Raw genomic sequence first — 17,254 nt, forward strand, 5'->3', positions numbered from 1 at the left:
GATAAAACTGAACATAGATGATTTTCAAAAATATATTTAAGATTGGATTTCTAATTCTAGAGCAAACCATCTCAACTAATAATCATCCATAACATAATAGAGCATATACATATACAATGCACAATAGGATTATATATAATTTAAGATGCTATCTCTATTTATTGTAGTAGTGTTCATTCTTAATTATTTGGCATGTTACATATTTAGAAAACAAACCAAAGTTTAAAGTTTTAAAAACTTTAACCTTATTTGAAATGTGTATTATAAAAAATATTTTTCCAAGTGATCCAATAATTGTTTTATAGCTGTATTTTCAGGAACTTTAATTGGTTAAGATGCCATACCTAGGGTGAAATGGTGAAAATGTTCCAGAAGGACTGAATATACTCTGTTAAGCTTGTTTAAGAATCTCAAAATGCTGATTAACCTTGTAGTGAAGAAAATGTTTTAGTCTGAGCAAATAGTCCGGGTGCTTTGTTTTCTAAAAATAGTTTAACTGCTCTGTTTTCTAAACTCAGGGCTTAGTTTTGAGTTTGTTTGTTTGTTTGTTTGTTTGTTTGTTTAAGTAAAACAACTACTAAATTTAAAACCTTAGGACTGTGAGCCTCAAAATTTGCTAACTTCAAATCCCAATTGTGTAATTTTTTTCATGTATGTACTTTAAAAAACATTTAATCTCAGTATATGCAGTAAATGTTGGAAACAATAATGCCAATCCTACAAGTTTTTAAAATGTAAGTCACTAATGTATGTAGAAACAGATGTACAATGCATTATATTTAGTATTATTACTGTGCATATATAAAATTTAAACTTAGTGGTAGTACTTAATCTCAGAATTTGCATGCAATTATTATACTTTAACTTCCAAAATATGGACTATAGTAATTCTTTTAAAAAATGGAAATATGTAAAACAGTCCTTCATTTCTTGCTTTTTCATCATCAGCAAGTATTTACTCCTTTTCCCATCATGTATATCACTTGTCAGTTTGAGATAAAAGCAAATACTTTTTCTTTCATGATTTCCTTTCCTTTCATGTCAAAGCACTCCAAAGAGAGGAGAGCTCAGAAGAAATTACAGGTTCTCTTTAGCACTGACTTTTTATTTATTTATTTATTTTTTTGTGGTTATCAGGATGTAGGCCTTATAATTACAAAATTACAAAATTAATTTAATTGTGTTTTATAATGTGTTTGTTTATAGTCTTAGCAAGATTATTTTAAAAATAACTTTGCTTGGGATCCCTGGGTGGCGCAGTGGTTTAGCGCCTGCCTTTGGCCCAGGGTGCAATCCTGGAGACCCTGGATCGAATCCCACATCGGGCTCCCGGTGCATGGAGCCTGCTTCTCCCTCTGCCTGTGTCTCTGCCTCTCTCTCTCTCTCATTCTGTGTGACTATCATAAATAAATAAAAATTAAAAAAAAATAACTTTGCTTTTAGTAAATTTTGCAAAATTTCAGATTAGGAGAGTAAACCATTTCTGTTAAAACAAGTAAAAAATTCTAATATAAATATCAAGGAAGAGCTATTCCTCATCACCACTTGCCACCCACAAGATGACATAGTCAGTTTAGTCAGCTTTCTATGTACTATATAACATATTACTATATCATTACTGTATAAATATATATCAACAAACAGAATCTATACACATATATCCACTTATGTGTTTATTTTGGTCAAGTTGCAAGATTATAAACTACATGTTTGCAGCTTGCTTTTATAACACGTGCATTATATTTGTGTATCTAATGTACAGTTGCCTTTTTTCAGATTTTTGTTGGTTAAGATTCAAGTTTAACCTATAATTGTCATATTTTATTAATTTACTGTTTGCATAGTCTTTAAGTTTTCTAATAATTGTGATTTTTAAAAATTAAACATTCCTTATCAAAACACTTGTAATCGAGAAAATCCTTTGATTTTGTTTGTTTATCTTATATTCAGCCACTGTATTGTAAAAATTAAACTATCAGCAAAACATTTTATACTTGTTTCTTAAGGACATTTTTCACAAATGGTAGTAGCAGTCTTTTCTGTTCCTGATTTATTTTTATATATTTTTTTAAATCTAGGCTTTTTTAAAAAGATTTTATTTATTTATTCATGAAAGACATAGAGAGTGAGAGAGACAGACAGAGACAGAGACAGAGACACAGGCAGAGGGAGAAGCAGGCTTCAGGGAGCCTGATGTGGGACTCTATCCCAGGACTCTAGGATCATGCCTTGGATGGAAGGCAGGCACTAAACTGCTGATTTAGTTCCTGATTTTATTTTATTTTAATGTTTTTTATTTTTAATTTTAATTTTTTAAAGATTTTATTTATTTCTTCATGAGAGATACAGAGAGAGAGAGAGAGAGAGAGGCAGAGACACAGGCAGAGGGAGAAGCAGGCTCCACGCAGGGAGCCGGACACGGGACTTGATCCCGGGACTCCAGGGTCGTACCCTGGGCCGAAGACACCACTAAACCTCTGAGCCACCCGGGATGCCCTGTTCCTGATTTTAAACGACATTTTAATTTGTCCTATATTTAAATAAGATTCTTATTTTTCATAAGTTTTTTTATCGAAGAAATTTATATTTGTATATTTTTACATGTTTAAAATTAGAAATGCCTGTTTTTTCCAAATAATTTTATACCTTTTAATATGTAATTTCTTCATACAATAAAATATTGTTTGTTTAGGAATCCGGACATTTTACAGAAATAAAAAGTATTAATAAAATTGTTCTATAATTTTATAAAGTTTCTGGTAGCTCTGTCTGTCCATGGCTAAGTTTTAAATAATCTGCTTCATTTTCTTTTCTTTTTTTTTTCTAAGGCAGGCAATAATGTCCTCAGAATTTTTATCAAATACTATTTCCTAAAAATTACTATATTTTTATTTTTTAAAAACAAATGCATTTTCTCAAAATAAATTGTTGAATTTCTAGTTTTATTTGCTTTTTTTCAATTGTTTTGGCATTTAAATTATTTTTAATGTTATGTTCTACAATTGTAAACTATTTATTACAGTAACTTTCAGGTTAGTTCATTTGATTTTTTTGGCAGTGATAATGGAATTATTTGAACATATATTCTGGTTTATGATTGATCATTGTGTTTTTTTTTTTTTTTGTTTTGTTTTTTTTTGATCATTGTGTTTTTAAACTCTGCTCAACTGCTAACATAAGTGAATAAGGCTAGAACTATTTCCTTAATTGTATTTGCAGATGTTTACATTGTATCTATTTTTGTTATTACAGGACAGTATGAGAAATTGGAGTTAACCAATTGAATGATAAATAATACATATAAAATACAGAAGTGTCCTTCTAATACAATCTATATGATTATAGTTAGTACTTTTCCTATACTTTACATCTGATATGAATCAATCTCAAGTAAAACAAGTTGATCAGTACTCTCTTAGATATCACATCATTTAATTCAGAGGAAATTTAGGCACACCAAAAATAGAATACTGACATATTCAAAGATGGTCTTATTTTGATGATAATAAGAATATTAAAGAAATATACACAGAGAATTTGTGGTTATTATAAAAGCTGATTTTAATATATTCCAGTTGCCTAAAGCAATATATGGCACATAGAAAATAAATGCAATGAATATAAGCTCCATGAAGACAGGAGCTTTTTGGTTTTAATTCTGGCTGCATTCCCATTAGTTAGTACCATGGTAGGCTTTATAAGATTGAAGTGATTATCTGTTGAATCAATCAGTGAATAAATATAAACTACTATCCTCCATATATAAAATATTAAATTAATCAAAAATCAAAAGGAGCATCTGGATTCAGAAAGCAGAACATTTTTAATGGCAACAGTATAAAAAGTTATTAGTATATTTTGTAAATATTTCCTGTTCTATGTCAATTATTTAAAGAACTAAAAAGAAGTTTTACTGCAGTCCTAATAGCTATATTTTTATTTGTCAGATGTTATTAGGACTCAGTTATTCATATTCACTTAATTTAAAAGTTGATATGGTTTTCTTATACTACTTTCAAGTTCTAGGCTTTTCCATAATCTGAGATCAGGTACTATTAAATCATAAATACAACATTGAGACACTCAACTCTGTTGAATACAGGAGACTATATATTTATTGAATTGCAAATCTCTCTCTGTAGGAGAATTTGGGAGTTCAAGAAAGTGATAGTCTATTTCTAGTAAAAATCTGTAAAATAACAAACCACACAGAGGCATCTGTTGAATATTATAATGAGAACTATGCCAAAAGTGGATGAAATCACCAAATCCCAATAGATGTATTAGAAAGTAAAATATCAAAAGCTATGAAATACTGAGATTGTTCATTACAGGAAAACAGATTAATGAACTACAAAAAATATAAGATTTCAGAAATAAATTAGTGTTTATATGAAATTATAGCAAATGATCATATAGCATAGTGATTTGTAAATGTGGCGGAGAGGTCAACCTGTTAAGAATCAGTTTTGCCATCTATAAACTCTGAATATTTATAAATTTTCAATATCTCTTTAACTCACAACAATGGCAAGTATGCCATACAACTGTTGACACTATTGTATGTGCCTACTCACAACGCAGTGTAACACTAAATGAGAACTTTATAAAACTTAGTCATTATTCCTGAGCCACATAATAGGGACTATTACAGTCTTTAGGAAAATCTTCATGCACATAACAAAAAGAAATAGCAAAGCCCAAAGTTAGTAGAAGGAAGGAAATATCAGGAGAAACAAGTGACAGAGAGACTAAAAAGAAAAATAGAAAAATGAAACTGAGAGCTTGTTCTTTTCTTTGTATTTTCAAACTGCCAAACCCTTAGCTAGATTTAACAAGAAAAAGAAACCTCAGACTAAAAATGAAAGAACAGTTTACAAAAGATACCAGAGAAATACAAAGGATCATGAGACACTATGAACAGTTATGTACCAAAAAAATTGACAACCTAGAAGAAATAAATTCCTAGACATAGAAGCTATCAAGACTGAATCATGAAATAGAAAGTCTAAACAGACCAATTACTACCAAGGAGATTGAATCATAAATAACAAATCTCCTGGTGACATCAGTATCACAGTAGTGAGTCATTCCTTTCTTTCTGTTTTGATTTACAAGTAATTAGACATTCATAACAGAACAAAAGTACCTCTAACACAGCACACCAGGACACCAGAGACTCATCCATCCGCGTCTGTAGGTAGATAGTTTGGACCACATAGGAGGCTGTAGTGTCAAGGGAGTTGGGTGCAAGAGCAGCAGCAGTGATGACCCCTCTAACAGAAGAAGCAGACAGTGAAAGTAATGAGGGAAAGTTTTCCAGAACACACAAGCTGCGTCTAGAAAGAACCGATTTCTATTTCTGAGGAGAGGCCTCTATAGTGAGGAGGAGAAAAAAAGGGCAGAAGAGAGGCACACTCAAGGGCCTCTGGAACTCTCACACTTGAAGATCTGCCATATATATATATATATAGAGAGAGAGAGAGATATCAATTGATATATATGTACTGATATATATTGATATATATGTACTATGTATACATATATATGTATCCACATACGTATATATGTATATATACATATACATATATATGTATATATAGATTGATATATACACACTATACATATACACACAATATACCTATCTACATACACACTAATATGCAGTATATATATACACTAGTAAATATATATACTAATAAGCCACATATATCTAATGTACAATATACTGAACATCATACTGCAAAGAGACAAAAATTTATCTCAACCTCTAAAAAGAAGGGATTATGTAATACAATAGAGGTGCTAAATATCACTATAATGAAAATCATATTATCGTATATAACATATCAAATTAACTTACTTTTGTAAGTTGTTTATTTTTAACTTATACAATGTTAGATGTCACTTATATCCAATTGAAAAAAAATTTCCAACCGGAATAAAATTCCAAGATCAGATGCTTTCACAACTAAATTCTACCAAATATTTTAAGAAGAGGAAGCAATACTTAAATTCATTTTACAAGGATAGCATTATACTGATACCAAAACCAGATAAGGACATAAACACAGAAGCAAATTCCTTAATAAAATGTTAGCAAACTGAATTCAACAATAGAATTAAAAGACTCCTACACGATAAACAAATGGGATTTGTTCCAGATATGGAAGGATAGTTCAACATCCATAAATCAAAGTGATGTACCACATTAGCAAAATAAATGGATAAAATATGATCATTTTAATAGATGCAATAAAAGCATCTGACAAGATTCAACACATTTTTATGATAAAAATTCTCAACCAAGTGGATATAGCTTGAATGTACCTCAACATAATAAAGGCCATGTATGAAAAGCTAACAGCTAACATCATACTGAATGGTAAAAGCTGAAAGCTTTTCTGCTAAGATCAGGAACAAGACAAGGATGTCCACTCTCACCATTTTTCTTCAACATAGTGTTGAAGTTTTAGCCTGAGCAATTAGGCCAGAAAAGAGAAACAGAAAGTAAACAATAAAACTGTCTCTATTTGTGGATGACAGTATTTTATACAGAAAACCTAAAAGACTCCCCCAAAAACCTATAAGAATAAATGCATTGAAGTTGCAGAAAACAAAATCTATAAATGTCCGTTGCTTTTTATACACTAATAATGAGCTGTCAGAAAGAGATATTAAGAAAAACATTTCATTTTGCAACCGCAACAAGATTAAACTAAGAATAAATGCACCCAATAAGATGAAAGACTGGTACATCGAAAACTATAAGATATTGGTCAAAGAAATAAAGATACAAATAAATGGAAGGATATTTCATGCTCACAGATTGGAAGAATATTATTAAAATGTCCATACTACTGAAAACAATCTACAAATTTAATCAATCCCTATCAAAATTCCAATGGCATTTTCAAAAAAAACAAAACTAGATGAATACAAAGTTTATATGGAACCATTAAAGACCTGAATAGTGAAAGCAATCTTGGAAAGAACAAATCTAGAGGCATCACAGTCCCTGATTTCAAACTATAGTACAAAGGTATAATAATCAAAACAGTATGGTAGTGGCATACAAACAAACATGTAGATCAATGGAACAGACTAGAGAGCCCAGAAATATATTCATGCATATACGGCCAATTAATTTACAAATGGGCCAAAGACCTAAAATGGACCAAAGACCTAAATATACAAACTGAAACCATAAAACTTCTAGAAAACAAACATAGTCTATAAGCTCCTTGACATCAGTCTTGGAAATAGCCTTTTTGGATTTGATACCAAAATCAAAGTCAACAAAAGCAAAAATAAGTGGGACTACATCACACTAAAAAGTTTTTGCATAACAAAAGAAACCATGAACAAAATGAAAAGGCAATCTATCCAATAGGAGACAAGAATTGCAAATCATATATCTAATTAGATACATGAAAAACTTATACAACTCAATTGCAATAAAACGATCAAATTTTAAAAATGGGCAGAGGGTCTGAATAGACATTTTTCTAGAGACATACAGATTGCCAACAGGTACATGAAAAATTGCTCAGTATCACCAATTACCAGTGAAATGCAAATCAAATCCACTATGAAGTATCACCTCAAACCTGTTAGAATTGCTCTTATCAAAAAGACAAGAAATAGCAAGTGTTGTAAGGATGTAGAGAAAGGGAATCCTTGTGCACTACTAACGGGAATGTAAGTTGATGCAGACACTACGGAACACAGTATGGAAGATCTTGAAAAAAACTAAAAGAATTACCGTATGATCCAACAATTCAACTTCTGGGTATGAAAACACTAACTCAGAAGGATATACGCAGCCCTATGTTAATTACAATACTTATAATAGCCAAAAACAAAACAAAGCAAAACAATATATATAGAGATATATATGACTTTGATAATTATGGATTAATTTCCATAAATTAAATAGATGTGAGCTATCTCCCCTGTATAAAAAGCACACACGATGTGTCCTGTTATCTCATATATATATATATATATAGCGAAAAGCAATCTAAAGGTCTATCAATGGAGGAATGAATAAAGAAAGTATAGTACACACACACACACACACACACAGAAATATCATTCAGCCATAAACAACATGGATGACCTTGAGGGAATTATGGTTAGTGAAATAAGGCAGAGAAATGTAAATACCATATGATCTCATTTATATATAGAATTAAAAAAAAAAAAAAAGAATGAACTCGGGGATCCCTGGTGTCTCAGTGATTTAGCGCCTGCCTTTGGCCCAGGGTGTGATCCTGGGGTCCTGGGATCGAGTCCCATGTCAGGCTCCTTGCAAGGAGCCTGCTTCTCCCTCTGCCTGTGTCTCTGCCTCTCTCTCTCTGTCTCTCTCATGAATAAATAAATAAAATCTTAAAAAAAAAAAAAAAAGAATGAACTCATAGATACAGAGACCAGATTGATGGTTGCCAGAGGTGGAGGATGACAAGAGGTAGGAGAAATGAGTAAAAGGGATTAAAAAATACAAAGCTCAAGCTATAAGATAAATAACGCATAGGTATTAAAGTCACAATATGGTGACTATAGTTAATGATATTGTATTGTATATTTGGATGTTGCTAGTTGTACATCTTAAAAGTTTTTGTCACAGGAAGTAAAGTTTGTCATGTATATGCTGATGGATGTTAACTAGAGTTATTGTGGTAATCATTTCATAATACACGCAAATATTGAATCATTACCATATACACCTGAAATTAATGTTATATGTTAATTATATCTATATAAAAATTACCACAAACATATAAAATATTAAAAATATCATTATGTGTATTAATAAAATAAAAATACTGTATGCTCTTATATTTTATTTCTTCAGTTTATTGTTTCTCTGAGTAGTTTTAGTTTTATAAGATTCCTGTTTTATATAACCAAACTGAAATGAAATGCCATTCATAAGGCCAAGAGAGGTGAGATTTGATAGTTTATACTATTTTGGAAGGAAGAACCTTTCATAAATAAATCTGTGAAACTCTCCTTAATTAGCATAAAGATTAGATATATATTGGTGTAGATATGTAGATATAGATATATAAAACAGATATATCAGCTTTAACCTTTAAAGTTAAAGCATTTTCTCTTAGTTTCAAATACCTTTTTTATTTATCTTGTGATTTTGAAAATTATGGGATTTTTTAAAAAGATTTATTTATTCAAGACAGAGAGTACAAGCAGGGGAAGAAGCAGAAGAAGAGGGAGAGAAAAGAGAGAGAAGCAGGGTCTGGATCTCAGGACCTTGATATCATGACCTGAACTGAAATCAAGAGTTGGGTGCATAATTGACTGAGCCACCTAGGTGCCCCCCAAATTATGGACTTTGATAATTATGGATTAATTGCCACAAATTAAATAGATATGAGCTATCTCCTATGTATAAAAGCACAAACGATGTGTCCTGTTATCTCATTAACAGTTCTCAAAATTCTCTAATATAGACACTGTACCCCTTATTCATTAAAATACCAACACACATTTATGCAAACCCATAGCATCTTGATACACATTGTCATATAGCTAATGTGATTCTACTACAACTCATCAAAAAATAATATGCTGAAAAATTAATATATTCTAGGAATTGTGTCAAGCTTTTCTTCTATTTGTACTTCCTCCTCTAGTATTTTAAAAAAAACACAAAAAAACAAAATAGCATAAACCTATGTGTTTCTGACACCAGATTTCATGGCCTCAGACACTAAATTGCTATAACCCCGAAATTAAATCAGAGCTCCACCCCTCTGACTGTAGAGTTTATACTTTTTTTTCAAGATATGGAATGCTTACAAGCATTCCCTCTCTGATCTCATACTCAGATGTCATGCATTAAAGTTAGAAGCATAATTGGGTGAGATATTATGGAAATTTTGTGTTCTATATTCAATTATATACAATTATTTCAAAAATACATATATCTAGAAGGTACTTATATTAATAATGACTGAAAAGTAGATGTTAATTCTGAGCTAAGTAAATTTGTTAGATTATGAAGAGTATGTTTCTCTTATTTAAATTTTATTTTGGAGAAAATCATCATGCTTTCCTTTCATAAATATTTACTTTTTTCAGGCTGATTAACATTAAAGAAATAAAAGTGGACTTTGCTAATGAAAGATTATATTATCTTGTTTTACTTTAAATGCAATTTTCAGGGTTGCCTGGGTGGCTTAGTTGGTTAAGCATCCAACTCTTGATTTCAGCTCAGGTCATGATTTCAGGGTCATGAGATTGAGCCCTGCATCAGCCTGGGCATGAAGCCTGCTTGAGATTCTCTCATTCCCTTTCTGCCCCTCCTCTCTCTCTAAAGGAAAAAAAAATGCAATTTTTCAAAAGAATTTCTGCTTAGCATAATAAAATTAATCACTCCTACAATTCTCTGGAAATTTAAAATCTTCACAGGAAAGTAAAAGGTTTAGAACTCCTAAAAAGAAGCTCAAAACTTGCTTTAAATGTACTTGTTTCTTTTTTTAAGTCAATTTATTTTAATTGCTATTTAAATTAACATTATTATAGGTTTCCTTGACTTACAATAAGATATTAACTTTGTTCACATTTCTCTGCCTCTTTATTTAACAAAAGTTGGTTTATAATACAGAAGAACTATTTTTAAACACTTTTACAAGAAGACCTAACAATGTTATTCAGGTAGGCTTCTTTCAGTGTTTTTTTGTGAAAGCAAATCTTTGTATATAAGGATGTGCTCTTTGTTTGCAATGCTCTTTCATCTGTGCCAATTGGTTTTCAGTTTAGAATTAAGACAGCTTTTTGTGGTGAAAAAAAAAAAATCACTTAGGAAAATGCAGAGTCACCATTTAAATACACAAAAGAACAAAATTGCATTTTTCCTTTAGAAAATGTAAACAATTTTCACAACTGGAATAATAAATAATTCAACTCATGCTGGTGATTTGTCCAATGGTAAGAAATCAAAGATGTGGGGAAGAAAGGACTCTCAAAGTATTACTTGAACACTGTATATAAACTTGAGAGAAAGGCACTAGAAATATTCATTATAATACTCTGAGTTTAGCATCTCATGGGGAAGAATGTCTTCAAAAAGCAGCTGGAAATAAGGAGAAAAAAATACATGAAAAAAGGAAGCATGCTTTTCAATTAGGAAATTAATTGGTCTCTCTACAAATACCCACTAAAATCCTTATAAGTGAAAGGAAATGAATTAAACATAAAGGTATCTCTGAATAGGTTATAAAATTCAGCTCAGGTATACTTTTACAGTCAGGAATTACAGAAAAAATGCTTGGATTCATTGCTGATCCCTAATTTTTCCTCATAAATTGTTTTAATGTGAAATGAGAAATTCTAGAGGAAAGGGCACTGAAATTGGTGTGTGCTTGGATTATATCCCTAGAAATGTGGGATAAATATCAATCTCTGTTTATTTTTCCTCATTTTTCTTAAACATTCTTAGTTTCATACTTTAGTATTTAGTCCTACTAAAGGACTAGAAAACAATAAGAACAAAAAATAATTGAATGTTTATTTATTTTTTTAATTGAATGTTCATAAAATAGTACTGGTATATACAAAAATTTCACTTTAATTAAAGAACTTCAGCATGTTTCCTGCTCTCTACTTGGCCACTAACTGATGTGTTGGGCTTTAGCCTTGACATGCAATGTTACCGTTAGACAAGCATGTCAAATTTTATCTTTCTGAAATTAAGGATTTGGAACAACTTTTTATTTTACTCAAGAATGAGGAACAAATCACTAGTGATTTGTTTGTTAATCACTAACAAATCACGAATGAGGAACAACTTTTTATTTTACCCAAGAATGAGGAACAAAATCACTAATAAAGCTTTTCAAAATGTTTTCTCCTCCCTCCCCCCACATAGTCAGAGAGGTTATTTTAATTACTTTAGACTGAATAGGTTCCAGATACATGGGCTTTATTTATTTTTTTTTTAAGATTTTATGTATTTATTCATGAGGGACACAGGGGGAGGGGGCAGAGACACAGGTAGAGGGAGAAGCAGGCTCCATGCAGGGAGCCCCATGTGGGACTCCATCCTGGGACTCCGGGATCATACCCAGAGTCAAAGGCAGATACCCAACTGCTGAGCCACCCAGGCATCCTGATACATGGGCTTTAAAAAGTTCTCTTGGTGTTAGAAATAGAGCCACTAGAATACAGACCAGTCAACCTCTGGAAGGTCTCTTCCAGCTCCCAAAGTTTGTGATGCTATGTCATTTGTAGGGATTGTAAGATATTCTACTTCTAGCCAAGATGGAGTAATAGTGGCAAGATTTACATTGCCATTTGAAAACAAAGCAAAACAAAACTAAAAAAAGTCACTTTGAAAATACAGAACAAGTTTATTTTTTTTATATTATCCATGAACAAAGGACAGTAATCCTTGAAAAATAGTCACAAATGAGAAATACCTACAATGCCAGAAATGACTGCCTAGAGTGAGTTTCTAGACTATAATGTGATGACATAGGAGTTGTCAATCTTCCTGATTTGAAGATGGAACTGGGAGTCTATGAAGGCTAAAGTAGCTAAAGTTTACAAAGCAGATGAAAAAGAAAAGAGAAAGCTAATAAAGGAGAACTCTGGAGACCTTAAAATAGTTCTCCCAATTCTTTAGCTGAGGACTGATCAACCTATTGGTGTAAAGAACCTACCTAAAAGCCAGGAAAAATACTATCATCAGATATTTTAGAGAATAAAATACCCAGATCTCAAACAAGGGAGAAAATTGTTCCCATTTTCCATTAGCCAGACTGAAAACCCCTTAATTCACAGGGAATACTGAAGAGTATTTAAACAGAATTTCACTCAGTATAGCAGCAAAATTAGCCCTATAATAAATGCATAACAAATGTTAAAAGCAAGACCTGAAAATATTAAGCAGTTTATATGTAAATTAACTGCATCTCATAATAAAGCTCATTATAGGAACACACAAATATATATCACACAGCAAGGTAAAATGTACAATGTCTGGCATTCTTTCAAAAATCATTAGGCATGCAGAGAAGTAGCAAAACATAAATTCTAATGACAAAAAAATAATGGATATCAACCTAGAAATAGCATAGATGCTAAAATTAGTAGAATTAGTAGACAAGAATATCAAATAATTTATAACTATTTCATGTTTAAGAAGCATCGAAGTATGCTTCTTAGTATGTTACTTAGAAAAGTGGAAGGTGTATAAACAAATATGAAATCAATTTCTCTATCTATAAGCTACAATTTCTACAACAAATATATTGAATAGAATAGACAATGTTAGATATTGCAGATAATTCATAAACTAGGAGACATAGTATATTGTGTTGAATAGCGACTCCAAATATGACAAGAGTCTTTGTAAAAGTGACCAGGTTAAGGATTATTAGAGAGAGAGATTATCATGGATTATCTAGTACTAAAATAATAAACCAATGTAAGAACAAGGGACATTATACAAAGAAGATGAGAGTGAGCAAGAAAAACAGCAAGACTGAGAAAGAGAAATTGGGACATGATATAATATGGGATTTGAAGATATAGGAGGAGGTCAAAAAGCCAAGGAATGTGGGCAGTCTCTAGAAGCAAAAAAAGACAAGAACATAAATTTTCTTCATGAGTCCCCAGATTTTATTTTAGGACTTATAAAATTTAATGCTTTGAGAATTATTTGACCCAAAATTAAAATACTTAAGTATAAATTTAACAAAGTATATACAAAATTCTGTATAAAGAACACTACAGAAGTATGCTGAATAAAATCAAATAAATACTAAATAAATGGAGAGAGCTTTCATGTTAATGAATTTGAAGACTCAAAATTTTCAAGATATAGGTTCTTCCCAACTTGATATTTGGATGCAAAATAATTCCATTCAAAATCCAATCAAGTCATTTTCTGTTTATCAACAAACTGATTCTAAAATTTATATGGAAAGGCAAAAGACTCAGAATAGCCAACAAAATACTGAAGAAGAACAACAGAGTTGGAGGACTGACATTAACTTTCAGACTTACTGTAAAGCTATAGTAATCAAGATAGTTTGGTGTTAGCAAGAGAATAGACAAAGATCAGTGGAACAAAGTAGAGAGCCCAGAAACAAACCCACACAAACATAGTCAATTGAGCTTCAGCCAAGAATCCAAGGCAATATAAATGGAACAAAGACCATCTTTTCAACAAATGGTTCTATTACTGGACACTCACATGCAAAATATTGAATCTAGACACAGATTTATTAGTTTTCACAAAAAAAATAGATTAAAACAGATCACAGACCTAAATGTAAAATGCACAACTATAAAACTCCTAGGAGATAAGATACAAGAAAACTCAGATGACCTTGCATAGGGGGAAGATAACTAGATATGCATCCATATATTTAAATACCAGGGTGAAAAATGAGATCATCTGTGTCAATATAACAGCTCCTAATTCCAGAAAATTCTTGACCAAATAGATGATGGTATAAACCAACAAATCATTTTTTTGCTACAGGAAACTTCTACAAACAAATTTATCTAAATTATTCAATCATATAAACAAATAGTTCACAATAATACCTGTGATGCCAAAAATTTCATTGTCAAGATTCTTTTCAAGACCTTTTCTTTGATGAATCTCCCAAAGCTAAATTATTTTCTCATAAATATTGACTAATCTCAATTATTTTAACACCTTTGACGACCCATTCTAAGCCACATGAACCCAGATCAAAACCTCCACTGATCTCCCATTGAGATTTAGATTGTCTTCATCTCTTTCACACTAGATCCCATAAACATGGCTTTACTTGATCATCAGACTATTCTGGTGATCTTTTTGGGTTGAGGAGTTGGCCCTTGGCAATATAGATAGACATTACAATATTCATTTTCTTGCAATATCCTTTAGTTTAGTACCTAATTGTCTATATAGATGTTGGCTCACACTTTATTCTTTATACAGAATCACTTGAAAATTATACTGAACTTTTTAATAATATTTATATTTTGTCAAAACTAAGGATATTTTAAAAATAATTTTAGTTTATAGCATTATTAAAGAATATTCTTGGTCTAATATACATGAAGTAGTCATTTGAGCCAACTATTAGATATAATCAAATTTTAAAGTAATAAGTTCTGAACTTAGCTTCTTTTTTTTGGCTATTGCCTTTATAAATTGTTGGTAGGCTTTCTTTCTTATAAGTCAGAGGCCTGTAGATATTGAAAGATTAGTTTACAATCCATCTTTTTAGGTTCAGAATCAACCCTGCAGGGTCCAAAGTATCCTTGCTTTCTCTGGTTCCTTAATATCTTCCCTTCTCAATTGCCTGTGCTGAGGACTGTTAGCTAGTTTTAGCACTGGACAGAAGCAATAGCTTGATAGAGACTCTTTAACTAGCATCCACATTAGGGTCAAATCCTAGAGGTTTGGTTTCTTTGACTGAATGCTAAAAGATACACTGAACACATTATCCCTTTAAATACATGGTTTACTCCAGTGATACCAGGCTATAAATGATATTCTAATTTTATCATATTCAAATTTATTTTTATAGCCCTGCTGCTTACAGGTTGATCATTTATAGGGAATCAACTCATTCCTCTTCATGAAGGAGTCTATCTTTCAAGGAATAATTCTGGAAAAAAAGAGAGAGAGAGAGAGAAAGAGAGAGAGACAGAAAAAGAAAGAAAAGAAAAAAAAAAACAAAGAAAGAAAGAAAAAAAGAAAGAAGGAAGGAAGGAAGGAAGGAAGGAAGGAAGGAAGGAAGGAAGGAAGGAAGGAAGGAAGGAGGGAGGGAGGAAGGAAGAAAGGCAAACAAGAGATTCTGAACTATAGAGAACAAAATGTGGGTTTGTGGGGTGGGGGGAGGTGGGTGGGAAATGGCTAAATAGATGATGGGTATTAAGGACAGCTGGTGCCCAAGCTGTAGAAGCTGGCGGAGCTGAGAAGAGTGAGCTTCCCTTACCTGAGCAGCCTGCTGCCCTTCAGCCCCGAACCCCCCACGATGAACCCTGTGGTGGAACCGCTGTCCTGGATGCTGGGGACCTGGCTGTCAGACCCGCTGGGAGCTGGGACCTTCCTGACACCGCAGCCCTTCCAGTACCTGGAGGAGGTGTGCATCTCCCATGTGGGCCAGCCTGTGCTGAACTTCTCGTTCAACCCCTTCCACCTGGACACACGCAAACCCATGCACAGGGAGTGTGGCTTCATCCACCTCAAGCCCAACACCAACAAGGTGGCCTTTGTCAGCGCCCAGAATACAGTGATCCTGGAGGTGGAAGAGGGCAAGATGAACAGGTAGGAGCTGTGCATCACGTCCCATTCCATCTCCAGGATCTCCTTCACCGAGGAGCCCCACGTGGAGCAGATCACCCGAAAATTCAGGCTGAATTCCGAAGGCAAACTTGAACAGACCGTCTCCATGGCGACCACCACCCAGCCCATGACTCAGCATGTCCACATCACCTACAAAAGGGTGACCCTATGACCTCAAGTGTGTGTCATGACCCTTCGGCTTCGTAGATGCCTGCCGCAGGTGCAGGGGGGCCGCAGGCTCATGGGTTCCAGAGTGTTGCCATGGGTTCCTGTAACAGCGTAGAAAAACTAAAATAAAAGGCCTTTATTTTTATTACTGAGCATTTCGAATATTAAAAAAAAATGTGATGTGCACTGGGTATTATATGTAAGTGATGAATCACTAAATTCTACTCCAGAAACCAGTATTACACTGGTTGACTAATTAGAATTTAAATAAAAACTTGAAAGAAAAATAAACAATTCAAACATTCTTTGTGAATCTGTTTTAACTGTAATGGTTATTTTTCTATATAATAAACCTGATATTCCACTGAACTATTTGAGATTTGATTATGCACTACTCTAGATGGTTCCTCTACTTTCCAAATGTGTTTGAGAGATTGATGGAAAAAAAAAACTTTTATAATATTTTTTATAATATTTTCTGCAACACCATGAGACACATAGTATGAAGTTAACTCTTTTGAGTATTAATGCACCCAACATTTCTACTCTAGAAAAAAAATCCATATTCTATTCCAGAAAACTATAAAAATGTAAAAATATTCATATATGAAATATCACACATAAGAATCTGGGATGGGAAAGAGTGAGGTTTGTCTTGTTTGCAATTATGGTGCAAAGATTAACACTTAAACACATTATATTTCCTCTAATTCTTTTGAAAAAAATCTCCTATGAAATTTTAATATATAAACATGTAGGATTGAT

The 17,254-nt window shown here is 32.3% G+C and overlaps 1 pseudogene; it reads left to right on the top strand.

The window, feature by feature from the left end:
• Positions 1 to 8,113: 8,113 nt before the first annotated feature.
• LOC112652333 (peroxynitrite isomerase THAP4-like) lies at positions 8,114 to 16,499 on the top strand (annotated as a pseudogene).
• The last annotated feature ends 755 nt before the right edge of the window (positions 16,500 to 17,254 follow it).

The sequence above is a fragment of the Canis lupus genome, chromosome 13 (genome assembly GCF_003254725.2).
Source record: "Canis lupus dingo isolate Sandy chromosome 13, ASM325472v2, whole genome shotgun sequence".
NCBI classification, from domain to species: Eukaryota; Metazoa; Chordata; class Mammalia; order Carnivora; family Canidae; genus Canis; species Canis lupus.